This window comes from Drosophila kikkawai, chromosome X (assembly GCF_030179895.1).
Source record: "Drosophila kikkawai strain 14028-0561.14 chromosome X, DkikHiC1v2, whole genome shotgun sequence".
NCBI lineage: Eukaryota > Metazoa > Arthropoda > Insecta > Diptera > Drosophilidae > Drosophila > Drosophila kikkawai.
The window spans coordinates 6,452,809-6,473,421 of record NC_091733.1 but is presented as its reverse complement, the minus strand read 5'-3'; the positions used below and the strand labels follow the sequence as shown (position 1 = coordinate 6,473,421).

The 20,613-nt window shown below is 36.6% G+C and overlaps 1 pseudogene; it reads right to left on the bottom strand.

The window, feature by feature from the left end:
- Positions 1-768: 768 nt before the first annotated feature.
- On the bottom strand, positions 769-11,495 carry LOC108085439 (uncharacterized; annotated as a pseudogene).
- Positions 11,496-20,613: the final 9,118 nt, after the last annotated feature.

The window sequence follows — 20,613 nt, the reverse complement described above, 5'->3', positions numbered from 1 at the left end:
CAATTGTAGTTTTTGTGCTATCCTGATAGGTGGTTCAACTATCCCCACGGGTGGGGATACCTGAACCATTCGAGACAAAAATTTGGAAAGCAAATAAACTTTACAAAACAAAAGATAGTATTTTTGCATAATACTTAATATTCCAAGGAATGTGGGCTCTTTTAGATTTCTATATACAGCAGACCCTAAGTCGAATTGTTCAGACATAATAATGTTAATAAAAAAAGTGGTTCACCTATCCCCACTCTCCCCTACATAATTTTGGTATAAATTTTATGAAAATCGGACAACTAGTGTTTTCAGCATATAAATTTATAATATAAATATTAAAACCAAATTATTACATGGTACGCATAAATATACAATTTTTATACATGTCGTAGATTCGTAAAACTAACTATGCTAAATTCGAATGTAACCAAAATAATGAGCCCCATGTAGAATAAAGAAGTGCGTAATATTCTGATGAGTTGAGTGAGCATCATTTGAGTCTAACTCAAGTGAGCATGGCGCCTGGGGTGTTTAACTGAGTAGTGTGCTGCGAGAGCATGATGAGATAAATGATTGGTGTGGTGAGATAGAGAAAGAGACCGATGCCAAGTGAATGGCAATGACAAGTGAATGGCAAGGACAGGCGAATGGCAATTCACGAGAAACACAGGCGACTTGCTCTAAGAAAACTGCAGAATCATGGAAGATGAACCGATGTCTCCAACACCACCTCCTAGATCTCCGATATACATATGTTATCCTTTTATTTTTTTATATTTATTTAACCAGAATGGCTCGATTCTTAATGATCGATTTGCAATCTGCAAGCTTCTCTGTCCTCGTCTGCGTTGGCACCGACGTAGTCTCTACGGGATTCAGATAGATATTGTAGGTCTGGTTCCAGCTGCTTCTGCAGTCAATATTCTCGTCGATGTGAATGGGTGAGGTCTGCAGATTTAGATGGGAGCAGTGCAGCAGGTCGTCCTCTGGCGGCGGGGAATAGTAAATGGATGCTGGTCGAGCATTGGGCAGATGGGCGTCCTTTAATTTTCTGTATGTTCAGCTCCTTGAGTCGGCAAAGTCCATTTGTCCTTTGAAATAGCAGTCTATGTCTGGAAAGGCAGCGCATTTGTTAGCCAAGAGTCTCTATTGGAATCGGAAATTCTTACCCTCTGCAATGTCCCCTTCACAGCATGCGCGGCAATTCTCAAAGTAGAAACTGAGCATGTTTTCCAGCACCTTGTTCAGCGCTTGCTACTGCGCAGCACCTGGTGGGCACTGAACTTCCGGATCTTGTTCAGCTGGAAGACGTAGTTCTCTCTAACCCAGCTCAGCTGGCCGGTGGAGTAGTCGCGCACCTTCTTCACCTGGTCGTAGTACTGGTCAGCGATACGGAGATGTTGTAGATGATTGTGATGTAGATGTAGCAACCATCGGCACTGCAATGGGGAGGACCAGGTTTAAATATATATATATATGTATATAGCAAGGACAGGTTAACTTGCTGCAAACATTGAACAACAATTTGAAGCCATAAGTGACGGTTGTTTACGATTTAATAATGCGAATCGTAAAAGATAAACCTCCATTACCTCCAATTAATTAATAATTACTAACCGTAAATGGTGGTTCAGGCCGAGTTCAGGCCTCAGACTCCGAGTCCGACTCCTTACTTATATTGCGGCGCCGCAGAGGAGATTGTCCATTAATATAAGATGGCATGTTGTATTTGCCTGAAAAATAAGAAAATATAATAAAATCTATTATATAAATAAATATTATATAAATAAATAACTTACAACTCGGAATGCGAAGGTTTCTTCCTGGTCCGCTGTTTAATGAGTGGCATCTTGTTGTGTACACTGAGAGCGCTCTTTTCGATTTGGCAATAAGAAGGCATCCGAATTGTTTGCATCGGAATTCATTTCCGATTTTTTTATCGGAACTATGTATAAGGCTTTCAGTGATAATATTTCACCGGGTAGTGAGACATTAGGTGCCTAACAATTTTGCATTAAAATCTCAATTTCGAAAACAAGCGAGATACGATACTTTCGCGGAAATGCGTCGATTTGTAAAAAAATAAAACTATCGATATCGAAAGCTTTTGCCTTCTCTAGGCGCTAAAAAGAAAAACCTCGCAAAATGTCCGAACTAGCAAGATCGATTCCGTCTAAAGACTGGAAAAAGGATTTAATATCTATTGCTAAATCATATCCTCATCTTAAGGATAGAGACAATTTGGAAGATGGGGCTTCCAATGTGCTGAAAATTGTCCAGGATACCATTGTTCAGTGCTCAATAAACCTAACGTGATGGTGGATTCAAAGACGTGGAAGGTGCCGTTTGTCGTGTGCTACGACGCTTTCAACTTGCGGGTAAGTACAAAACATACAAAACAAGTGCGCGAGAAAGAGACCAACATCGTGCTTTGGTAAAATGTGCATGTTTCAACATGCGCGCATTGTTGACGTGGCATGCCAGGTCAAGATGGCAATGGCAACATGGCATGGCATACAAATGTTCGATAAATTTTTAGAATAAAAAATTATAACTTGGATGTTTTCAATATTATTCCATCATTTTTGAGATATAGCAATTTTATATTATTCCAGAATTTTGTTAAAAATTTTATGAAAATCGGACCACTATATCTTATAGCTTCCATAGGAACGATCGGGAAATTAATCGAAAAAAAATTATAACTTCGTTGTTTTTCAACGTATTTTCATCTACTTTGAGACATGAGCTTTTATAATTATTTTAGAATTTTGGTATACATTTCCCTTCTTGTTTATATTTATACAACTTTTATATATTTCCTTTTATTTATTTCTATTAATTTTATTCTTTTCAGTCGTCATCAAAAATCTTTTTGAATACCTACATTTGTTCCCTGCAATCCTATGATGGATTGCGTTACCAAGTAATTTATTTAGATGTAGGGAAATGCAATATTGAAAGGATTCAGTAAATTAAAAATTTTTTTGTTCACTTTTTAAAAAAATAGGGAATTGGATCAAAACTTGGTGGCCTTTGTTAGTGAATACGCCTCTTCTGTGGGATTGTAGACATGCCATGGCCGTTTTGGCGCAAAAAGATAACGTAACGGTAATAAATTTCATATTTAAAATATTGTATTGTTTTAATTTCCTAAAAATTAACGTAAAAAAAGAATTTAAAGCGATTTTAGAATACGCTAAAAATGAATGCAATGAGACTACTAGGGATTTTTGTTTGGAGGAAATTTTTAAAGTATATGCAATAGCTAAGAGGTATTTCTCCCTTTGCCCAGAATCCGCTAGCATTGGGGCCGCCTTTCTCACTAACGACAATCTTGAGGATATAGAGAAAAAGGGGCGACTTGGTTTGCTCTCGGTCGTTCGGGACCCTTAATTGGATAGCAGCTACATTGAAAGGGACGGTATCGAGGTCTTCTTACCCGTCATCGGCGTTGTAGGTGGATTTGAATGCTACGGTTTGTGAGGTTTTCGCCTTTCACTTCCTGATTTCCCCTTTTTCTTCTTATTTGTAGTCGTAGTTTTTAGCTATTAATATTTAGTTTAAAATCTCTTATTAATACCTTAATTTTAATTTCCTATACTAATATTAAAAGTGGAGTAGGCCTCCTGGGGAAACCACTCAAACAAAAAAAAACGCGTCAATCTCTCAACCTCCTAGGTGGCGTGGAATGAGAGTACTAACCTTTTTCTACTCTTGTAGAAGCCCCAGCCGGTGAGTATAACCCGGCGTACTTGGGTGTCATCAGGCGACCATATCTGGAAAGGATTTGACTAAGAACTTGCACGAAACGTACGTATTTTATTGAAAAAAACATCTTCACATATATTTATAGACATTTAGTAGGTTTTAAAATTGAGAAAATAATTCATTAAATAAGGCAGACTGCCGGCACCATTTTATTTCAGTTCTCACTTACATCTATCGCCAGCTGGGCGATGCCGTGCGCGGTTGTGTGCCCCAATGGCTGCGTCGTCGGCTGAACGGGAACGAGGGCAGTTAGAGAGCGTATCGTAGTCGAGGGCTGCAGCGCCGTCAGGTGGTCTATGTCCCGGAACTCGCGAATGTGCTGGGTGGTGTAGCTGCTCTGTATCTACTCCACCTGCTGCACACAGTTTTCGCGGATGCGGTGCACTTGCTGGGCGCGCGCAATCGCTCCAGCTGCTGGCTCTTGTACGTCTCGATGCTGTCCAGCATAGCGTAGATTTGACGTGGCCGCGGTGACTCCTTGTTACGATTGGCAGTAAAATCGGTCAAAGATGCCCCAGCGGGACAGGCATCTCCTCAAGCCCTGAACCGTCAAAGTGAGCAGCAGGAAGGCGGTGGCCAGGGCAGTGCCAAATAGTATGCTTCCAATCTTCACCCGGTAGAATACTATGGGATAGATGTACAGTCTATAAAAAAAAACACATTTTTTAATGCCAAAATTTAACAGAACAAATAATGAAGGCATACCTCAATCCTGCAGAGGCTTTGCTCATCACATTGAAGGTCTAGCAGGTGTACAGGCCGCTGTCTATTCTGGAGATATTGTGCACCACAAGAGATCCATTCTCCACGAGAACTACGCGCTGACCTACTAGACTCTGCTGGCGCGTCAGGTTTAGCGACTGAATGTAACTTTCATCCATTAAAGCGGCCAACTCCTGAGCACTTGGCGGTTGGTAGTCGTCCTCTTTGCTATCAATGATAATGGCATGGTGTCGCAGAATCTTATTGTGGGGAGTAACCTGAAAATATATAGGAGATCATTAGTGTTTTTTCAGATTATTCTAGTAGGTTACTTTGAATATTAAAACTTAAAATTTATAAGAATAGAGTATTTATTGTTAGTTATTTCCATGCTTGAATCCCCAATTCAAAAAGAAACGAAATTTGTTAATGATATTTGTTGATTTCAATTATACAATTATTATTTATTATTCATCATTATAATCATCACTAAATCTCTATATCAATAGAGGCCTGCATGGATTACGCATCACTTACCCATATAATGTCCGGCACGGGACTGCCGGAGATCTGGCACTCCAGCTTGGCGGTGGAGAGAAGCTTGTGCATTTTTGGCTCCGAGAACTGCACCACCGAGGGCACACTGCAGTTGAGGTTGCTCAGGACGCGCAGCATGTCGCCCGGATAGCCGTATTGGCACTTCAACGCCTCGATCTGGTCGTCGATGCTCTCGTCCGAGTCCAGCGGTGTTTGGCTAGGATTTGGGCTATTGTCCAGTCCCAGAGAGTGAGGCTGACGTCGCAGACTGGTGCTGCCATTGACCAGCCAAGCAGTCAGCCAGTACATGCTGCAGTCGCACTGGTACTCGTTGCCCAGTATGTTGAGGTAATGCAGCTACCGGAGCTCCTTCAGGCCCTCGGACAGCGATCCCAGACGGTTCCCCCGCACATTGTGCCGTTGCAGTCGCGACAGCCCCGAGATCTGTGTGGGCAGCTGCAGCAGTCCGTTTTCGGCCAACAGTAGCTCCTTAAGGTTCCGAGTATTGGCGAACAGAGTCGCGGGCAGCTACGTTAGCCGCGGATTCTGCTGCAGGGAGAGGTAACGCAGGCGATGGAGTATCGTTGGATCCACCAGCGACTCGTCGAAACGCGATATCCAGTTGGAGAACTGCTCAATGGGGGTCTCATCGATGCGCAGCAGCATCAGGGAGCGCTGCGCCTGAAAGAGGCCGCTGGGCAGCTACCTGAACGAGATCCAACTGCTTGCAGAACATGATTGATGCTGGAAGATGATGGAGGGTGGGCCCCAAATAAGAATATATAAAAAGAAAAAAGCGTCGTCAATAAAATTTTAATTTTAATTAAAAGAAATGTATCCACTCATTTCCGCACCACCATTGAAGTAGAGTGATTGGCGCGTTTTTTTTAAGTGGTATCCCCTGTAGGCCTACTCCACTTATTTAAAATTTAATTTAATTTGGTATATATATTTTTACTAGTATATATAGAAATTGACTATTATTTTATTTTTTGAACTAGTATTAACTTGTATATTATTTTTGAATTTTTACTAGCATAATTCCAAATAAAATTGTATTTTATTTTTTGAATTTTTTACTAGTGTTAACGTGGATATAATTTTTGAATTTTTACGTGCATAATTCCAAATAAAATTTTATTTTATATTTTGAATTTTTTACTAGTATTAATGTTTATATATTGTATATTTATTTATTTTTTTTTTTTAACTTTCTAGGTTGCTATGCACATTACACAATTTATAAATTTATTTTTATAATTTTTGGAAACACATTGACTACAAATGATTCGCCCACATGTGTTACATGATACAAGAGTATCGAATAGTATATGCTTGCCACAACGCAAGCAAGTTTTAGCTAGAGAATCACCTAGTCCAAGTAAACAAATATGCTAGCTGCAAATTTGTCATGGGGTTATTCTCTAAGTGACGTTTTGCGAACTGCAGTACAAAAATGCCACACTTATACTCGTCTTGTTGAATATCGTGCTTAATAGACACGCAAGTATAAGTCATTTTACTTATACGTTCCAAAATATCTTTGTAGTATATTTTAAACTTTTCAGCCATTGGTGTTTGACCGAAAGGATCTACAAATATAAACTCTTGTTTAAAAGTATCTACAACGCATATACTAAAATGATTTTTGTAACAGTGTGGAATAATTAAATGACAAGCTGACTTATAAGCTTATTTAACTAGATCCACATTCTGAAAACCAAACTCATCAAGTTGACACGGTACATAAACGTATGTAGCGTCATCATGGTTATATATTAAAGCAGTTAAAGCTGCATCTAATACAAAGTTAGAGAGCCACTGTTTGTTCTGCAGTGTAAGTATGTCATTCAATTCAAGGTGATATACAAATTGATTTAAATTCAATGTATGTACAGACTCAAACAGAGTCTTACAACTTAGCACGTGAAGTTTATTTTTTGTTAAAATCGTACCTGCTTTAAATGCTTTTTTGAGAATATTTTTAAAGTTTTCCTCCGTTTTAAATGCGTTAACCGTACAAGAGTAAGAATGTTCTAATTGTATCGAAGCATTTAAATTTGAATCAATTATTCCTTGTGTGTTATTTAAATTCGATTCACAGACGGTATTAAGTCCTGAAAAATCTCCCTTGAATAACCCTAATTTGAGTTTTTGGTTGCCTTTTTTCTGCCAACTCTCTTTAACAGTTGATAATTTTTTATTTTACAACATATCGGCTGTACGCTCATTTTTTTTAAAGTAAATTTTTTTGGTTTAGCTTTAATAACAGTACCATGAGTCAATGGGGAACGTGAAAATTCTGAATGTGCAAGTTCAAGTTGCCGCACCACAGAGTTTGAAAAATCATTCATTTTACGAATGAATCTACCAAGTTTTAGTCCCTGCTTATTTTTTATAACATTGTGTTTTAGTGTCTTAAACATGGACTCTATTGGACCATTGCTGGGTCTTTTAATGTTAGGATCAATAAAAATTCCCATTATATTGGTCCAAAATGACGCAATAACTATATATTTCCCTAAAATAACATCCACCATTTTTGGATGATAAAATTAGTTTTCTTCCCCGATTTTTGATTCCTCTAAAATGATTTTTAATGCTTCAGAGGTAATTATCGTAAATCGTTGCTTAAATTCACTCTTACCAGCAATGGTATTAAGTGAATAATCACCATTCTTTTTAATTGGCTTTGCATATGTTTCATGCTCTGCCAAATCAAGAACAGTCGAGGTACTACCTGATAAATATGAAATAGCATCGTGTACCTTTCTGTTTATGTGTTATTTATAAATTCATAAACTTTATAAATTCATAAACTGTTAATTAACCCAAAAAAACGGCACTTTGCTTTGGGCTTGTACAGGTAAATCGCTACCTGCCAGGTGTCCATTTTGTTCACCTTTTTCTGCCTAAAGTAGTCTTTAACTTCTGAAGCCGATGAAAGCCACCGACTACAGTATGTCTACAAGTTACGTGGATCTTTCCTGGACCAAAATTAATTTTCATCGGCTGCGTCGTGCTGCGTCTGCGAAAATGCAACGACATAAACCAAAACTACTCAGGGTTAAATATACCAAAATACCGACACCGCGTTACGGTTACACTTTGAATTAACAAATTTTTTTTTTAGTTTTCAAATTATTTTTATTTGAGTAAATACATAAAAATAAACATAAAAAATTAAATAAAATTTTTTTTTAATTGTTTTCATTGAAAAAAAAATATTTTTTCACTTTGATACTCTTTAAAAATGCGTATTTATGGGCGTGGTACTTTATGCAGTACATATATACATTTTACAACAATTACCTGTCCAATGCCGTTTAAATTATTCGATTACCTTATTTGGTTCAAAAGATATGATTTTTGCAGCGCTAAATGAGAAAAGGCGCTACTGTGCGACGGCCAAAAAACAAAACAAATAAACGATGCCGTTGTGTATATGATCGCAAAAGGCATGCAACCGTTTTCCATTGTTGACAACGAGGGATTCATTAACTTAATGAAAACTATTGCACCACGTTACAAAATACCCTCGCGGGCTACTATAACGAAATGAGTGGACCATAAACACATGCAGTTAAGGGAAATCAGCTAGACACTGCTGCAAGACAAAACTGTCACCATCACAATGGATGTGTGGAGCGACCAGATGACAATGCGAAGCTATCTGGGAATAACTGTGCATTTTCATGATCAGCATGACATGACGTCATTGACTATCGGTGTTTTAGAGCTCACCGAGAGGCCCACTGGAGTGTACCTCTTGTAATATGTTGGAAACATGCTGCACCGATTGGCATATTGAAAACGGACAACGACAACGGAGCAAATGTTGTTAAAGCTGTGGAGCTAAGTTTTGGGCGAAAAAAGCACATACCGTGTTTTGCCCATACTCTAAATTTAATTGCGCGAGCTGCCATGCAGAAAAATGGAATAAGCTCAATTTAATTTAATTTAATTTAATTTATTGGTAAATAAATTCCTAACGCTACAAGTTAAAAACTTATAAATTAGTGCGATAGTCACAACGGGTCAATTTTAAAATTTTCATATCTGTCTTAAAACTACACAAGATTGAAATACATGTATATCCTATTCTAACAATTTGAATGTCCTTATGTTGTAATTGAACATTTATTTTATTATGTCTAGTTTATGTTTTCATTTCTATAAAACTTTATTAAATTATTCTTAAATTGCGGTGTGCTTCTTATTGATTTTAAATTTTGAGGAAGTTCATTCCACAAGCGAATAGAGTGAATAAAAAAATGGCGTTCAGAAGACGAAAGATTATGACGAAAATTTATTAGATTATTGGTTCTTGCTGATGTTCCAAATTTTAATTTTTCAAAAAGATAACTGGGCTCTCTGGTATTTATTACCTTATGCAAAAGAATCAGATTTCTGGTATTGCTCCAAATTTTAAAGTTAAGTCCGTATATGCTATTGGCCATTGCCGTAATGGGATCACCTCGTTTAATTTTTGACTTTTTACTTTAGTCTGTTCTTAAATTAATTGTATTTTTTTTTCATTTTCAGGATAAGAATTCCTTTTTTGACAAACGCCATTCGACAGTCTATAGAGACTGGGGCTATAACGTTGTCAGGAAACTTAACTAACTTGGACTACAATATTATACATACAATTTATTGTGTCATGTCAAAAGTTAATAGTGGTAGGTTTAAAAACCAGACTATGCCTAATAAGTGGCGTAAACTTGTACTTGAAAGTTACAAGCGGGCCATAAAGGAATGTAATTTCAAATTTTTATCTCCTGTTTCATCACCAAAGGAATTAAAGAATTAAGGAATGTGCCGATCTCTTTCTGCCGAATATAAAAGGCCACACTCTGGATTCTGAAGATTTAAAAAATCTTTCCAGTAGTGCAGTTTCAATTTCCCCACCCAACCCGATAGATGAAAGCCTTATTGAAGCGAAATTAATATGTCGCAAGGCTTGTCGGGATGGTAATATATCTTTAAATATTGATGTAGAAATGATTAAATGCAGTCCTAATCGGGTTCGAGTAAAAGAGCCATGTCGATTATTATTTGCAAAGCAACAAATGCAGGGCTTTGAGGAAATAATTACAAATTGCTGTTCAAAATTTTCCGAAAAACAAAGCATAGAGCATGTCTTAAGGGAGAATTTTTACTCCTTTAATAATGCATGCTCCATAAATTTTAAGTTGATACGACTTAATCAAAAATCGTTTGTAGCTTATGCCTACTGCACAGATCCGTCGTGTAATTTTTACATGTTTAAAGGGTCTTATAATGGATCAGTTCAAGTTTTTTCAAATAAATCAAAATTGACTCACTCCATTCAAAAAAGACTACACAGTGTAGGGCCACAAATCGGTTTCTTGCCAAGCAAGAAATTAAGGGTAGCACTGCTTTCAAATTTAGAAATAAGATAATAAAGAAAGCCAGTACAAATAGGGCATTAGTTGGCAATGACCAAATGATAAATGATAATTTATCATATTATAGAAATTTAATTTCTGAGAAAATGCAAAAGAGGACTTTGAAAAAGATCCCTTTAAGCATGCATTTGAAATGAGGTGTAGTGATGCAAGTTCGACGGAAAACTTCGATGTCGATGTTCGTCGATGTTTTTAAAATAGACCATCGATGCATACCTTAACATCGGTATAAAAAAAAAATCGGAAAACATCGGAAAATATTGCTAAAAAAAAACTTAGATGTTCGATGCATCGATGAATTTTCTACTAAATTACAAAAGGCTTAATTCTACTATATTATTTATGAATAAAAGCTTCAAACAACTTTCCGAAGTATTTATATATTTTTTGTTTATTTTTATATTATAAAAAACAAATAAATTCAATATTTATGCTTTCACAGCACTCTTAATTTATTACAGAATATGAAAATTAAAAATAATACTGCTTTCATAGCAGTTTTTCATTTTCTTTTAAATTATAAAATAGGCAATAAACATTAAAACAAATATAACAAAATTTCATAGCAGTCTTTCATTTTTTTTTAGATATTTTGCATAGGCACAAAAACTTAAAAATAATAATGCTTTCTAGCAGTCTTTTCATTCTTAGAGTTTCATAGTAATCTTAGTCTTTCGAATTACAGAAATAATATTTTTTGTTTACGCTTTTCAAAAATAAAATTCAACTTAGCTGATCTGGGCATATCCTATTTCTTTTTCGATTCAAAACATTAGAAGCAGCTGAAAACACTCTGTCAGAGGGAACAGATGATCCCACTACCGGTAAAAATTGTAAAGCTACTCTATGTAAATTAGGATAAGAATTTTTCATACCATCCCATATTTGTAAAGGGTTGCTGTGAAAAGGCGCTAATGGCATTTGCAGATACGACATTACTTCAATATCTACATCGCCATTGGGACTGTGCGACTCTGCCAAATGGTGGTGATGGTCCCAAAAAGAACTCGAATTGTTATTTGTTGAATTTTTCAGGTTTTCCTTGACGTTCTCGGTGGCCATCGGTTTGACGATTGATTTTATTTTTTTGATTGAAGTTTCTCATGCCTGCGCGTCTTTGAAATGCAATTTCTTGAAACGGGGATCAAGGAAAGTTGCCATTGCAAGAAATGAGACCTAAATCAATACATTAAAAATAAATATTTAAGCTAACATATGCTAGATTTTAATAATACCTCCTCGATTGCGCCCATACGCCTATCGATTTCCTGTGGCAGGAAGTCCTTTATGTCGTTTGCATCTGGCATGTTCGGTGTAACATTAGCCAATTTTTCTTTCAAAATGTTTACCATTGGAATTACTATGCTAGCTGTGCAATAGGAATCTCCGCTTATTATATTTGTTGCTTCCTCGAGCGGACGAAGCATTGGAATGATATCATTTAGCAATTGCAACTCATTTCCGTTCAACATAGACAATTCGTTGCACACACTTAAAAGAATATCTGAAAGAGCTCCAAAATAAATAAGAAGTCTTCATGTGTTGAGTTTTTGTAAGAAACTGATTTTATTCCATTCAAACCCTAGCTTATATAGCTAACATGAGAATGTACATTGTAGATCTTAGTTCTAGACCCACGCATCGGACAGTTCCCGATCGTGAGAAATATTCTAAGCGATAAGGGTGCACATGTCAACCCGATCGTAAATATCCTAAACAAAGCCAGACCGCTCACAGGAGGTCATATTTCGGGTTACTTGTTACATAGGCTCAAGTGGCGGTTTCAAATAGCTATGCACACAAGTGCTAGACAGTGCACTGTGGCCGGGAATTAATCGTTAACAGATGCTTTCTTATTTATAACCGTGTTCATGTTTGAACATTCTGCCAAGGGCCAGCAAGATTCGAGGTACATTTAAATTAGTTGCAATTAAAATTAAGTGGACTGTATTTATTTTGTTTCACTCGATATAATTAATTTTGCAACTAATATTTTACAAAGCCCTCCGTATCATGGCTTAATAAACAATTACAATTTCATTTTAATTTTTAATTCATGTTCCTGTGTGAACAATATCATTCACAACAGTTTTGAGCTCTAAAAAACGCTGGATCATGTAAAACGTGCTGTTCCATCTCGTAGAAACGTCTTGTATTAATATTTTATCCGTATGTTTTCGCAAATTGTCGCTTGCCACGCAGCTTCTTTCGAAAAAAGTGATAATTTCCTTCACCTTGACAAATATTGCCTATAGACGCTGGAAAAGATACAAAATTGCAAGTTACTATGACGAATTTAAGTCTTTGAGAATGACTGCTAATTTGATGATTGCCAATGCAAAGAGCAATTATTTCGCTCAAAAATTTACCAGTACAATGACAATGAAACAAAAATGGAGGAAACTTAAAATGTTGGGAATAGAAAAATCAAACCACAATAACAAATTAGACATAGACCCCAATAATCTCAACAAAAAATTCCTGCAATCAAACGTACCTGAAACATTGACTAACCCCTTATTTGGACATGACTGTGAATAATATCTGTGATAATAGCATTAGTTTTATGTGTGTTTCGTCGTGTGACGTTCTAGAATCAGTCCTTTCTGTAAAATCGAGTGCTGTTGGGCTTGATAATGTTCATCCCAAATTTATAAAAATTATATTGCCAAAGATTTTAGACAAAATAACATATGTGTACAATTCCGTTTTGACTATGTCTAGTTTCCCTACCTGCTGGAAATCAAAATTGTTCCTGTCCCAAAAACTAACGGCGAATATAGGCCGATATCCATACTGCCATTTTTATCCAAAGTCTTTGAGCAACTATTGGCCAAACAGATCAACTGGTTTCTAAGACAAAACACCCTAATATGCAATAACCAATCTGGCTTTAGACAATTTAGAAGCTGTACCACTGCAATAATAGATATAACTGAGAGCATTAGACAAAAACTTGATGACAAACATGTGACGTTATTAACTCTTTTGGACTTTAGCAAAGCCTTTGACACGGTTAACCACGAAATTTTATGTACGAAGCTTTCAAAGTTCTTCTCATTCGCGGACACTGCTGTTAACTTAATCTCGTCATATTTATATGGCAGATCGCAAACTGTGATCACTGACACTGGACCATCTGACGATATGATTTTGACGCGAGGTGTACCTCAAGGCTCTGTTCTTGGTCCACTACTGTTTTCTATGTACGTGAATGACCTCCCGAGTGTATTAACCAATGGTCATCTTCATATGTATGCTGACCATGCTCAAATGTATGTTAGTTGTCCTGTTGCTAGAATTTTTGACTGTGTAGATGTATGTAACCTTGAATTGTCAAATATTAGTAAGTGGGCAAACATGAATGGACTCTCCGTTAATCCGTCAAAATGTAAACGGCTAGATCGACTCGGCTGTTGATGCTGATCAAGAATATATATACTTTAGAGGCTCGGAAAGGTCTCCTTCCTTGCGTTGTAAAACTTCTGACTGAAATTATAATACCCTGCAAGGGTATAATATTTATTATTATTAAGGCATGTTTTTGTTATCTTTCATATAAGATACATTTTTGATCCGATTTGATTTTAATATAAATGAAAGCAAAAGAAAGTAAAAATAAATATAGTTTTCTTTCATTTATTAATAAATATAAAATAAAAATCTAAAAATATAATTTAAGATCGTATGTGAGTTAATGTTTAGTGGTTATTGAAATTTAAAAAAAAATAATAATAAAACAAAAATATCAAAAATATTTCATATATCGATATTTTTTTTTTGATATATCAAATATCATTTTGATATTTTTTCCAAATAAAAAATATCATCGATACGATATTTTTAAATATTTCGACAACCCTAGCGGAGACCGATGTTCAAACGTCGTGCTCTAGGCATTTTGAACCTCAATTTCACATAATTTACAGTGTTTTTTGAAAAAACTATGTAACATATCGGAGTGAATCAAAAATTATTATGATCAGCATTAAATTATCTTCTATTTGAACCTAAATGGGGGTAATACAAATTAGTATTACTTTTTTTTAAGAGGTTAATTCGGTGCAAAACGGGACACTTTTCAAAAATGTATTGTGGCGAAACGGCTAAAGTTTGTTTAATGAATTAAAAACCATATAATAACACAACATTTGAACAGTTTTTAATAAATTTTGTATTGAATAATATTTAGAGGTAGAGAAGTTATTGGGAATCTCCCGAGTCGCCTCGGGAGTACATCCTAACTGTCCACAGAATCATCCGATCAAAAAAAAATTAGACCTCATTCGTTAAAGGATAAATGTCCCGAGGTATTCACGAAGCGAATTTATTTTTTAAATTTTTTCCCGATTTTGTCAAATTCCCGATTTTTGACTTAACAATAAGTCTATTTGTTAATTTAAAAATATAATAAAATTAAAAATTAAAAAAGCTCGAGGTGAGTACCTGTTATTATCTAAAGAAGCTATATTCCAAATTTCAAACCGATTGGTTGAGTAGATTTTGAGTTATCGTGTACACCGATTTTCAAACTGGCATTTTTCAGGATAGCTCTTTAAACTTTGTGATTCTCATGCACTGAACACCAACCGACTCTCGTTCAACTCTGCATAACTTCGTCAATTTTCCTACGATCGATGTAAAACTTGGACACAATATTCTTAAGATATTGAACTTTAAAATAAAAAATAAAAAAAAATTTACGACAAAAAAATTAAATACTTAAAAAATGCACGAAAAAAGTCTACTTGACCGTTTACATGTATACCCCCCCTTACGTAATCAAATTAAATAGCATTATTTATAAACAACAATTTTGGCACTCCTTTAAAGTTATTGATGTATTCCCTTATATTTTATAAGTATTTTAACTGGCTGTTTCGTTCCACCAACAATATGGCAACCGTGGCGCTAACTTTTTGCGGTGAACTTGTCGACCTATCGCCAAAACGAGAAAACTGGTTGAACACGGCAAAAATGTTGTCAAATCTAAGATGGGGTCAAAAATAAATCTATATATATAAAAATGGAGACAAAAAATGTTACTAATGGCATCACAAGAGAACGGCTGGGCCGATTTGGCTCAAATTTTTTTCAGTTGTTTGTAATTGTCAGAAGAAGGTAAGAAGGTAAGAAAATTTTGGGAAGTCCTTCCGGAAAAGTCGCTAGGGGCTCAACAGATGGACACACTGTTGTATGTAAAATTCTGAAACACCCTACAAAGATCATAGCTGCGTTGAAATTGTGTATCAATGAACTCGGTAAAAAAATATTTAAACAAAAAAATCGAGCTAACGAAGCATTACCAATTGGAAGTAATGCCTGCTGTTAGACGATCAAGACTTGGACGGCGTTCACGCAATGCAATAAGTATTCAGAATTCCCGTAATAGTCGGACGCAAGAGGAACGTACAGAAATAAATGCATCGATACGTGCCCAAATGGCACAGCTTCTCGCTCCACAAAGATCACCTCAAGCCCGACATAATAATAGAGAAAGACGAGCCGCAAATGAAAACTTGAAACGCGCTGCATTCGCATACAATCCTGAAACATCCTACAAGGATCTTACCTGCGTTGTTATTGGTTCGTTGTCTAGGATTGCAATGCACTGAAGTTTCGGTTGGAAACCCCCGGCTTATGCTGTGCAGGTGGCAAAATTAAATTGCCCGTTTTGGCTCATCCACCAGGGCCATTGTATTCGCTACTATATAGAAATTCAGCCCAATCAAACAGTTTCCTAAAGCTTGCACAAAAATATAACGGATGCTTTCCAATTACGTCATTTGGTGTCGAGGTTTTTCATCAATCAGGCTACAATCCAAGTTATAAGGTAATGGCGTCTCTTTATTATCAAAATTAACAACTCACATTTTTTCGAAATTGCATTCCAACATTCAGATTCAAGGGCAAATTCACCACCGAGCGGGCGCTTTGTTATCACCACAAAACAAAGATCTTAAATTCCTTCAGATCTATTTCATTGGTGATTCGGCAGTTGAACTAAATCACAGCTGTGCAATTTTTACTGAAACTTAAAGTGAAATTATCGAACAATTGCAAAATCTTCTCTATGAGCATAATGAATTGGTCAGATTGTTCAAAACTGCATTGGATATAATGCATTATGACGAACACAAAATCATTATCAGCGCTGACAAAAGACCCACTGGTAGCCATGCAAGACAATTTAACGCTCCCACTATCAATGAACACGCAGTGATGATTGTTGGCGAGAATGTGGAATAACGCGATATTGTTTTTAACCGTCGGGATAATGGCCAAGTGCAGTGAGTTTATGAGACTCATCGGTCACATGATGCTCTTCAATATCCGTTAATGTTCTGTCGTGGAGAAGATGGGTATCACTTCAACATAAAGATGGTCTATCCAACGACAGGTTTGTTTACAAGTCATCACTTCTTTTTGATTCTACAACTAAGTTTGAATTCAAATTCTAGGAGAAGAAACGAATAAGAAGGAATTTTTTGAATTTTTATGCGTATCGATTGATGATTTGACTAGATGTTGACAATCATCTGTTAAGACACCGCCGTTTGTTTCAACAGTACTGTGTCGACATGTACGTCAATGTAAAAACGGAACGTCTCAATTTCATTCGTTTTAATCAGTCGAAGTTCGGTCAGACGAGTACATTCACTTGCGTGACGCTATCGCTACTGAAGGACACGCGGCCAACATCGGTTGTTTGACCAATCTCCCAGCTACTTATGTTGGAAGTCCGCGCCATATGCAAGGGCAAATTTAAAGGAGAGGTAGTTCTTATCCCACGAATTCCTATTATTCCAACAGATCTTCCATTCCAATTCAAGACGATTCAGTTCCCAGTTCGATTGGCATTTGCGATGACCATCAATAAATCGCAAGGCCAATCGTTGGAAGTCTGCGTGATAAATCTAGAATATCCATATTTTTCACATGGCCAGCTATACGTAGCCTGTTCGCGTGTGGGAAAGCCGTCATCATTATTTATTTTTACACCGGATAACAAAACAAAAAATATTGTTTATCAGATCGCTCTCCACAGATTTCAAGTCAAAAAAATTTGTCAATCCAACGACAGGTTTGTTTAAAAGTCATCACTTCTTTTTGATTCTCAACTAATTTTGAATTCAAATTTTAGCCTTAAATTTTTAGGAGAAGATAGGAATAAGGTCAGCTCTATGAATTTTTATGCGTATCGATTGATGATGTTTCAACAGTACTGTTTCGACATGTAAGTCAAAGTAGAAACGGAACGTCTCAATTTAATTTGTTTTAATCAGTCGAAGTTGGGGCGAGATAAAGTTCGCCGGGTCCGCTAGTTTTTTATAAAATAACTACCTGCCAGAATGATCTAGTGGTGGTGTGGAATAAAAATCAATAGACCACTAAGTAAACTATTTTTTAAATAAGATCTGATTTCATATAAAAAAAGCCATTTACTTTTCATTCCGTTCAGAAATAGGTGCCCTTTCTAACCAAATAAAGTGACCAAATAAAGTGACCAAATAAGTGACCTTTCGTTTTCCCAACCGCGGTGTTAATGTGATCACTCCAGTTCAGCGTATTATTAAAAATAAAACCCAAATTGGTCGCTCTTTCTACGTATTCAATAGGACTGTCATTTAAAAGTAAGGGCCCAATGTTAACACTGAGTTTCTTTTTATAAATAATTATGCACTTGGATTTTGACGGATTCAGTCCTAGTCCGTTTTCTTTTGCCCAGTTGCTTATTTTGACCAGTTCATTATTACATATGTCTACACACTCATTTATTCTATTTAGGGGACGGCTCACATACATTTGGACGTCATCTGCATACATATGGACATCACAACTGGACAACATGGAGGGAAGATCATAAACACAAAAGAAGACGACACATTTGATACTAAGACATATTGATTTTGAAAATTTGAACTGATTTACTAATTTTGCACAAAGGACATTATGATTAACGGTGTCAAAGGCTTTACTATAGTCAAGTAGTACAAGAAGCGTCACATTGGAGTTGTCAGCATATTCTCGTATATCATTTGCTATTTTTAAAATTGCCGAAGTGCAGCTGTGGTGTTTCCTAAATCCTGATTGGTTATTATTCAGTAAAGCGTTATCATGGATGAACGAGTTAATTTGAGATGCCATTATATTCTCAAAGGCCTTTGATGGATGCGGAAGAATAGAAATGGGCCTATATTCTTTGTTTGCCGTCGGAACAGGGATAATTTTTGCGATTTTCCAACGGACTGGAAACGTGGAAGTTGTAAAGGCCGTGTTGAATATATATATATATATAAATATATATATATATATATATATATTTTTTTTTTTTTCTTCGCGCGGGGTCCCGCTTCCACCTCCCGCCCAACCGACCGAGGGGCGCAGCCGTGTGACGTACGGCACGAATCGCGAACTGGATAGACGCGTTAGAAGGAAAGACGAAAATGAACGAGGAAACATTAGGAGAGTACAAAATATAATATAATATAAATATAATATACTATAAATATATAAATAAATAAAAACGTATGCAAAATAATGAAGGTATAATAAAAATATATAACTATATAAATAAATAAATAAATAAACAAAATATAAAAAATAAAAATGCATGCAAAATTAGACTACGGTGCTACACTACGAGTTAACTCTACCAGTATTAAAATTTTTAATATAGAAGGGCTATCGCTACGAATTATAATGTCAGAGAGGCGGTTGTAATCCGTACATAAAACCCTAAAGGGTTCATGTACTTCAAACTCCCGCCTACAGAGATTTACTACTAAAGGGATAGGGGTTCTAGATGTTAGTCGGGGAACGTGGAAGTTAAGCTGCCCTAAAAGAAAGGGGCTCTCAACATCACCGTTTATTAGGTTATGAAGGAATACGACACCAAGCATCGTTCTACGGTTAGCTAGGGAGGGTAAGTTAATTAATCGGAGTCTACTTGAATAGGACGGTAGCCTCTCATCAGCATCCCAAGGTAGGCCACGGAGGGCGAAAAGTAAAAAGTTCTTTTGTACAGATTCAATACGGTTAATATGGATTCCGAATTGAGGACTCCAGACGCATGAACCATACTCCAATATAGGGCGAACTAACGAAGTAAAAAGGGTCTTCGTTATATAAGGGGAATCGAATTCCTTCGACCACCTCTTAATAAAACCGAGCATGTCCTTGGCTTTATTAACCATGCACGAAATATGTTCAGAGAACGAAAGTTTAGGGTCTAAGCGAACGCCTAAATCATCAACAAGAGATATTCTTTCAAGAGCGCAATCATTTAGCATATAAGTGGCAAACTGGGGAGTGACACGTGAAAATGTCATCAGCTTGCATTTAGAGCTATTGAGATGTAATAAATTAGCACGACACCATGCTTGAAAGTTATTTAGATCCGATTGCAGGTCTGACTGGCAAGAGTTGTCCTTATACTGCAAGCATAGCTTAACGTCATCAGCGTATATAAGTACTCTAGAATTCGTTAGAACCAGCGGGAGGTCATTGATAAACAATGTAAATAGCAGCGGGCCGAGGTGGCTACCCTGTGGGACGCCAGAAGTGACTCTGAGGAATTTGGATAGAGCATTTTTAAACAGAACCTTTTGAGTTCTGTCACTCAAATAGCTCAAAATCCATTTAAGAAGATCGACAGGAAACCCGATTAAGTCAAGCTTCCTTACAAGAAGAGAGTGATTAACCGAGTCAAAAGCTTTACTGAAGTCTGTGTAAATCACGTCGGTTTGAAAGTTACGTTGGAAACCTCTAATAACGAAAGAGGTGAGTTCCAGGAGATTTGTAGTGGTCGATCTTCGCCTCATAAAACCATGCTGACATGGTGAAATTACGGATCTGCATAAATGCTGCAAGTGGGGAGTAACTACATTCTCGAAAAGTTTTGGAATTGCCGACAACTTAGGGATTCCTCTATAGTTGCTGGCGTCCGATTTGCTACCTTTTTTGTGGAGAGGAATGATAAATGATTCCTTCCAAATAAGGGGAAATTCTGAGGTTTCTAAAGATAAGGTAAACAATTTCAGAAGGGGATTGCACAGAACTCCGGCACACTACCTGAGCACGCAGCCTGGTATTCCATCGGGACCCGGTGAGTAAACTTGTTTTACACGATGAAGATCCGAACTAAGGGAGCTTTCGGTTAAAATAGGACTGAAAATTA